Raw genomic sequence first — 6,123 nt, 5'->3', positions numbered from 1 at the left:
AAATATACGCACACACATGAATTAATTATTAGACGCACCCGCGCCTTTGCGCATAAAGTGCACGCATATATATATAAGTGTGCTTCTTGGCCACCAACGATATATAGATCGAGAGAGACAGATTGATATATATATATCCCCAAGAATATGTTCAAATATATATTGAAATATATGCACGAATGATATGCAAGGTATGCCATGCGCGCATGCACACTAATTATATATATATTATGAGACTACTTAATCAAATGTGTTTTCATTCGAGATCGAGAACTTGTCAAAATTCAAGTTAATTAATTTATCAGCGCTAATTAGTTGGTCGCCTGCTTGATGCGCAATTAAGTGTCATTGGCCTATATATATGTAGGGTTTAATTAGGGTTTAGGGTTTAGGGTTAGCTAGCTAGGGTTTTAGGGTTAGGGTTAATTAGGGTTTAGGGTCTATATAGGGTTTAGGGTTTGGGGTTTAGTGTTTAGGGTTTAGGTTCTAGCTAGGGTTAGGGATTAGGGTTTAGTGTTTAGGGTTTAGGTTTAGGGTTTAGGGTCTAGGGTTTAGGGTTTAGTGTTTAGGGTATTTAGGGTGTACGTTTAGGGTATAATTAGGGATTAGGGATTAGGGTTTTAAGGTTTAGGGATCATCGATCGAGTGCACACACACATTATTAGAGGCACCCGCGCCTTTGCGCATAAAGTGCATGCGTATATATAAGTGTAATTCTTGGCCACCAACGATATATAGATCTAGAGAGAGATTGAAATATATTTAGGGTTTATGGTTTAGGGTTTAGGGTTTATGGTCTAGTGTTAGGGTTTAGGGTTTAGCGTTTAGTGTTTAGGGTTTAGGGTTTAGGGTGCAGTGTTGAGGGTTTAGGGTCTAGGGTTTAGGGTTTAGTGTTTAGGGTGTTCAGGGTGTACGTTTAGGGTATAATTAGGGATTAGGGATTAGGGTTTTAGGGTTTAAGGTTTAGGGATCATCGATCGAGTGCGCACACACATTATTAGAGGCACCCGCCTTAATTTGCGCATAAAGTGCATGCGTATATATATAAGTGTGTTTCTTGGCCACCAACGATATATAGATCGAGAGATAGAGATTGAAATCCCCAAGAATATGTTCAAATATACGCACACACATGAATTATTAGACGCACCCGCGCCTTTGCGCATAAAGTGCATGCGTATATATATATATAAGTGTGCTTCTTGGCCACCAATGATATGATATATAGATCGAGAGAGAGATTGATATATATATCCCCAAGAATATGTTCAAATATATACTGAAATATATATATGCACGAATGATATGCAAGGTATGCCATGCGCGCATGCACACTAATTATATATATATTATGAGACTACTTAATCAAATGTATTTTCATTCGAGATCGAGAACTTGTCAAAATTCAAGTTAATTAATTTATCAGCGCTAATTAGTTGGTCGCCTGCTTGATGCGCAATTAAGTGTCGTTGGCCTATATATGTAGGGTTTAATTAGGGCTAGGGTTAGGGTTAGTGTTAATTAGGGTATAGGGTTTAGGGTTTAGTGTTTAGGGTTTAGGGTTTAGGGTTTAGGGTTTAGTGTTTAGGGTTTTTGGGTTTAGGGTTTAGGGTTTAGTGTTTAGGGTGTTTAGGGATTAGGGATTAGGGTTTTAGGGTTTTATGGTTTAAGGTTTAGGGATCATCGATCGAGTGCGCACACACATTATTAGAGGCACCCGCCTTAATTTGTGCATAAAGTGCATGCGTATATATATAAGTGTGTTTTTTGGCCACCAGCGATATATAGATCGAGAGATAGAGATTGAAATCCCCAAGAATATGTTCAAATATACGCACACACATGAATTAATTATTAGACGCACCCGCGCCTTTGCGCATAAAGTGCACGCATATATATAAGTGTGCTTCTTGGCCACCAACGATATATAGATCGAGAGAGAGAGAGATTGATATATATATATCCCCAAGAATATGTTCAAATATATATTGAAATATATGCACGAATGATATGCAAGGTATGCCATGCGCGCATGCACACTAATTATATATATATTATGAGACTACTTAATCAAATGTGTTTTCATTCGAGATCGAGAACTTGTCAAAATTCAAGTTAATTAATTTATCAACGCTAATTAGTTGGTAGCCTGCTTGATGCGCAATTAAGTGTCGTTGGCCCATATATATGTAGGGTTTAATTAGGTTTTATGGTTTAGGGTTAGCTATTTAGGGTTTTAGGGTTAGGGTTAGGGTTAATTAGGGTTTAGGGTCTATATAGGGTTTAGGGTTTGGGGTTTAGTGTTTAGGGTTTAGGGTCTAGCTAGGGTTAGGGATTAGGGTTTAGTGTTTAGGGTTTAGGGTTTAGGGTCTAGGGTTTAGGGTTTAGTGTTTAGGGTGTTTAGGGTGTACGTTTAGGGTATAATTAGGGATTAGGGATTAGGGATTAGGGTTTTAAGATTTAGGGATCATCGATCGAGTGCACACACACATTATTAGAGGCACCCGTGCCTTTGCGCATAAAGTGCATGCGTATATACAAGTGCGGATGAAGCCTGGTGACCGGGTGTATACGTGAGCACGCGCCCAGAAGTCGACACGTGTCTAACAGCGTTAGTTTCCCCGTTAGGTGATGTGCTACCGAAAAGTTATTTTTCACGTGATTCCTTAGACCTTGTCCTTAGATGCGTGAATACAGATACAGCGGGCCGGCGGCGACGGAGACTTCAGCTGCGACAGGGACAACCGCAGGCCAGCGACGGCCGCGACTGCAGAAGTAGTCGCCATTACAGCAGGTGGGCGGCGGCGGGGACTCTCGACTTGAGCCGCCATGGCTTCTCCCCAAGCTCCTGGAATTGGATCATCCCTTCCCTTGTGCTTCGCCACACTGTTCCTATCAGCGTCAAGCAATTGTTCCTGGCACCGAATCATAGAAATCTGGTGCTCAAAACATGTCGAATCAACAAATCATAAAAAAAGAAAAGGGATTTGAGGTACAGGGCTCGTGAATAGATAGGATTTTGAGAGGAATTGCTACCCAGGCCCCGCGTTCATGGTTGCCTCGCTCGCGGCAGAGAACGGGCAGGAGTAGTTGCTCATGTCGAGCTGCACAACGAGCTCAGGAATCGGACGTAGGAACACAAATCTCCCAACTAAACAAACGACTTCCATCTCATCTAGTAGAAGAAGCACAATGTCAAGCAGGACGGCAGCAATGTGCCTCCAAGTAGAATCATGAAAAATGCGACAAAATCATATCGACAGTTCAAGAACCAGATTATATCGGCAAAAGGAAAGCTATAATCCCGACGCCGCAATCCCGAATTTGGGCAAGTACACCTCAAAAATCGAACATAGGAACCAAATCAATCAATCAATGGAGGAAAATCCGCGCTAACTTCCGGCTGCCTTCCGTCTTCTCGAGGCCTTCCAAGAATGCGGCGCCCCTGAAGCGTGAGGCGAGCGCGCAGAACGCGATCCCGAGCAGCAGCGCCGCGAGCCGCCGGAGCCCGTTCATCCTCCTCCGCCTCGCTCTCCCGAACACCGCCGCCCAGATGTCGAGCGCCTGGCCGAGGCCGGACGCGCGCCAGGCCTCCGCGAGGGCGGTGAGCCTGTCGCCGAATGCCAGAGAGAGCAGCAGCACCGCGACATCCTCGGCGGCCGACTTCCTCCCCCCCTCCGCACGAGCCGTCGGCCGCCGAGGGGGCGCAGCGCGGGAGGAGGCGGCGGAGGGAGGTGGAGACCAGGCGGCGGACCAGCGGAGGCGGGAACACGGTGGGCTTGGCCTTCGGGCGGCGGCCGTGGCCGCGGCCGCTAGAGGAGCTGCCGCGGCAGGTGATGGCGGCGAAGGTGGTGGTGGCGGCGAGGGGCGAACGGGAGGTGCGCGGGCTTGGGGAGCTGCGGCGGCTCCGGCGGCAGCAGAGCACAGCTTCGTTCGCACTTTTTCCTCTTCCCGTTGGATGTCTACTAGAAGCTCTGATACGTCCAATTTGCATCACTATTTTATATCATAATTTGCTGTTATTCATTGATATATTTCATATTGGGACACAATACTTATGTTATTTCATCTATTTTGCATGTTTCATCATTATTGGAGGATCGAACACCGGAGCCAGGATTCTGCTGGAAAAAGCACCGTCAGAACGCAATATTTCGGAAGATCAACTCTGGAAGGAAATTATACCAAAAATCCTATTTTTCAAGATGACGGAGGAAGCCAGAAGGAGGAGCCAGGAGGAGCCAGGGTGGGCCCACACCCTAGGGCGGCGCGGCTCAGGCCCTGGCCGCGCCGCCATGTGGTGTGGAGGGCCCACGGCCCCTTTCGCCTCCTTTTCTTCGCCAAACCCTTCGTCCCGAAGACCTAAGCCACAGAGGGTACCTCGCGAAGAGTTACAGCCGCCTCTGCGGGGCGGAGAACACCAGAGAGAAAAGAGCTCTCCGGCGGGCAGGAATCCGCCGGGGAAATTCCCTCCGGGAGGGGGAAATCGACGCCATCGTCACCGTCATCGAGCTGGACATCATCGCCATCACCATCATCATCATCTCCACCATCATCACCATCGTCATCACTGCTGGACACCGTCACCGCCATAGCAATTTGGGTTTGATCTTGATTGTTTGATAGGGGAAACTCTCCCGGTATCGATTTCTACTTGTTGTTGATGCTATTGAGTGAAACCATTGAACCAAGTTTATGTTCAGATTGTTATTCATCATCATATCACCTCTGATCATGTTCCGTATGATGTCTCGTGAGTAGTTCGTTTAGTTCTTGAGGACATGGGTGAAGTCTAAATGTTAGTAGTGAACTATGGATGAGTAATATTCAATGGTGTGATATTTAAGTTGTGGTGTTATTCTTCTAGTGGTGTCATGTGAACGTCGACTACATGACACTTCACCATTTATGGGCCTAGGGGAATGCATCTTGTATTCGTTTGCCAATTGCGGGGTTGCCGGAGTGACAGAAACCTAAACCCCCGTTGGTATATCGATGCAGGAGGGATCGCAGGATCTCAGAGTTTAAGGCTGTGGTTAGATTTATTTCTTAATTACTTTCTTGTAGTTGCGGATGCTTGCAAGGGGTATAATCACAAGTATGTATTAGTCCTAGGAAGGGCGGTACATTAGCATAGGTTCACCCACACAACACTTATCACAACAATGAAGATTATTTAGCCGTATGTAGCGAAAGCACTAGACTAAAATCCCGTGTGTCCTCGAGAACGTTTGGTCATTATAAGTAAACAAACCGGCTTGTCCTTTGTGCTAAAAAGGATTGGGCCACTCGCTGCAATTATTACTCTCGCACTTTACATACTCGTACTTTATTCAACTGTTACATCAAACCCCCCGAATACTTGTCTCGTGAGCATTTACGTTGAATCCTTCATCGAAACCGCTTGTCAACACCTTCGCTCCTCGTTGGGATCGACATTCTTACTTATCGAAGATACTACGATACACCCCCTATACTTGTGGGTCATCAAGACTATTTTCTGGCGCCGTTGCTGGGGAGTGAAGCGCTATTGGTAAGTGGAATTGGTAAGGAAAACCTTCTTGTTGTGCTGATTTTATTTCTCGCCTCGCCGCTATAAGTCATTATGGAGAGATCTTCTCTTCAATTTCTATTTGGGAAATCTACTACTACTGCAACGGTAGTGGATGAAGCGCCAGGTGAGGAAGTAATTCCATATAAATTACCTATGAAAATTATTGAACGTGTTATGGATAACGCTATGAAGGGGATGGAACTGTCCATCCCGGTGATCATTTACTGTTTTTGCATGAATTATGCGGGTTATTCAAATGTGCAGGTATTGCTATGGATGAAGTGAGGAAGAAACTATTCTCTTTATCGCTGTCTGGTAAAGCGGCGCATTGGTATAAATTACTGGATAATGGGGATTCTCTTGAATGGAATGATATTGTGCCCCGGTTTTATTCTAAGTTCTATCCTCCAAGTGAAATTCATAAGGATCGGAATCGCATATATAATTTTTGGCCTCATGATGGAGAGAGTATTGCCCAAGCTTGGGGAGACTGAAGTCTTTAATGCTCAAATGCCCCATTCATGAGCTTCCTGGTAATGTTATTATTGATAATTTCTATGCAAGACTTT

At 45.3% G+C, this 6,123-nt stretch overlaps 1 pseudogene; it reads right to left on the bottom strand.

The window, feature by feature from the left end:
- Positions 1 to 3,269: 3,269 nt before the first annotated feature.
- LOC127339889 (uncharacterized) overlaps positions 3,270 to 6,123 on the bottom strand; it is a 39,670-nt pseudogene continuing 36,816 nt past the window's right edge.

The sequence above is a fragment of the Lolium perenne genome, chromosome 3, assembly GCF_019359855.2.
Source record: "Lolium perenne isolate Kyuss_39 chromosome 3, Kyuss_2.0, whole genome shotgun sequence".
Classification (NCBI taxonomy): domain Eukaryota; kingdom Viridiplantae; phylum Streptophyta; class Magnoliopsida; order Poales; family Poaceae; genus Lolium; species Lolium perenne.
Note: the sequence above shows the minus strand (reverse complement) of the source record. Positions and strands in the feature narration are given on the sequence as shown.